Source organism: Marmota flaviventris, chromosome 20 (assembly GCF_047511675.1).
Source record: "Marmota flaviventris isolate mMarFla1 chromosome 20, mMarFla1.hap1, whole genome shotgun sequence".
In the NCBI taxonomy this organism is placed as follows: domain Eukaryota; kingdom Metazoa; phylum Chordata; class Mammalia; order Rodentia; family Sciuridae; genus Marmota; species Marmota flaviventris.
The window spans coordinates 16,360,363-16,362,855 of record NC_092517.1 but is presented as its reverse complement, the minus strand read 5'-3'; the positions used below and the strand labels follow the sequence as shown (position 1 = coordinate 16,362,855).

The window sequence follows — 2,493 nt, the reverse complement described above, 5'->3', positions numbered from 1 at the left end:
CTAGCATGTGTGAGGCACTGGGTTCAATCCTCAGCACCACATACAAATAAAATAAAGGTATGGTGTCCACCTACAACTAAAAACTAAATGTTTTTTTAAAAAGTTAAAATGTGGGACTGGGGTTGTGGCTCAGTGGTAGGGCACATGTTTAGCATGGGTGAGGCACTGGGTTTGATCCTCAGCACCATATAAAAATAAATAAAGTCATTGTGCCCATCTATAACTAAAAAAAAAATTAAAAAGTTAAAATCTTTGTCAGAGTTTAAAATATCCCTTTACTTACTTAAACTCCTACAGTGCCATTGATTTCTTTCATATTTTCTTCCTTTAATGCATAGATAGGTGCATTATAAAATATAGGTCAGAAAAAGGAAAAGAAAATCCCCCCAAACTGTGCAACTAGTTACCAAACCAGACATGAGGAAGACATCCTTGATTTCTCCACACATGACAGCATTCAGCTAGTCTTGTCAACTGCACCTCCTTAATAGCTCTGGAATCTCCATTCCCTGGCCACTATTACCAAGGTCAAGTCTTTCTCCTGTCTGACCTAGATCCATGGACCAGCAGCCTTGGCATCTCCTGAGAACTTGTTAGGAATGCAAAATTGCAGGCCCTCCCCAGACCTACTGAATCCGAAATTGCATTTTTAACAAGATCCCTAGGTGACTCTGATGTCCCTTAAAGTTTGAAATATACTGCATCAGCTTCTGTAATATCTACCAAGCTCCTGGATGATACCCATGAAACTCTTCCATGGATACATTTTGAATGTCTCCTCACATATTTCCATGTTTCCCGCCTAGCCTTCTTCCAGTCCAACCTATATTTTGCCAACTGACAATATTTCATACTGTCATATGAAAGGATCACTTCTCTGATCAGAACCTTCAACAGTCCTTGGAGTGCCCATTTGTGTTTCTGGTATTAGTAATAATAGTCGGAGGACTTGTTGCTGTTGATTTGGGTTTTCATTGTTTTGGGGGATGCAGTTTGGTCGACCTCTTTCCTAGTTTAGCAATCCCCCACTGTTCACCTGTTGAAAACCCCATCAAAGCTCCTTAACCTGACTTCCAAAGCCTTTCTTTATGTTTGTATTAGTGAAGGTAGTGGGATCTGCCAAAACACATCAACTCTCAGAAGTTTAACACAAGAGATTATTTCTTGTGTACATTTTGTCCACCATGTGTATTCTTTTTTTTTAATATTTATTTTTTTAGTTGTACTTGAACACAATATTTTATTTATTTATGTTTATGTGGTGCTGAGGATCGAACCCAGGGCCTCTCACGTGTGAGGCGAGCGCTCTACCACTGAGCCACAACTCCAGCCCCTGTCCACCAGGTGTATTCTTGATTTCAGTAGTGGCTCAAGAGCCCAAGCTCTTTCTACCTTGAGGCTCAGCTGTATTCAGCGTGGCTTCTCTGATGCTGGCCATCGTGGGTGGAAGGGATAAGAATAGAACAGTCTTTAACTGTGATCGCAATTAAGTTTTATTGAATTTCAACTGTTTAAGTCACCCAATTTTTAGGGCAACCTAATCCAGCGAACACAGATTTCGACTTGTGATGGTTAATTTTATATGTCAGAGGGCCCAGATATTTAATGACTTCTGGGATCTATAAGGGCATTTCTGGATGAGAGTAGCATTTGAACTGAGTAAAGCAGATTGCTTTTCCCCATGTAGGTGGGTCCATCCAATCTGTTGAAGGTCTGAAAAGAATAAAAATTTGAGTAAGAAAGAATTTTTTTCTCTCTGTCTGAAGTGTCTCCAAGCTGGAACATTGGTCTGGAACTTGCACCAGTGACTTTCCTGATTTTCAGGTCTTTCAATTCAGGCTAGAACTATATCATTGGTTCCCCTGGATCTCCAGCTTGCTCCCTGTAGATCTTGGATTTCCAGCAATTAGAACTGTGAGCAATAAATCTTTGTTGTTTAAGCCACTCAGTTATGGTACTTTTTTAGGGCATCTGAAGCTAACTAAGACACATACCCCAGTTCAGACCACCTTTTAGAGGTTCACCTTCTCCAGTTTTACTTAAATGCACAGTGAGAGGGAAGAAGGAGGTAAGAGATTTCACAACTTCATCTCTAAGGACAGAGATGCATATGTATCCTGATGAGCAGGAGAGGCCTCACCCAGCCCCCAAAAGAAGCAAGTTTGTGGTCTGAAGCCCAAGTGGCCCATCTGGTCTAACCAATGGAAAGCTGGGAAGAAACAATGACAGGGACAAGATCTAGGATTTCTTGTTCTTTTCTCCATTCATTCATTTTGTTATTGCACAGCCTCCTGATTGGTCTAGGTGCCAACTGTCTCTTTTGCTCCCATTTATCCTTCACCATGCCATTGTAGAAATCTTTATCTGGGCTTGTCCCTTCATTTCTTGGTGGGTTAAGAGCATGGAATTTGGAACCATGATGCCTAATTTCACGTCACTTTTCCGTTCTGACTAGCCATATTGCTTTATTGAGTAACCGAGTTTCCTCATCTA

General features: G+C 40.9%; 1 non-coding gene across 1 annotated transcript; it reads right to left on the bottom strand.

Moving 5' to 3' along the window:
- Positions 1-1,251: 1,251 nt before the first annotated feature.
- On the bottom strand, positions 1,252-1,325 carry Trnav-cac (transfer RNA valine (anticodon CAC)). The gene has a single exon. It is a non-coding gene; the product is annotated as a tRNA-Val (tRNA).
- Between the last annotated feature and the right edge of the window lie 1,168 nt (positions 1,326-2,493).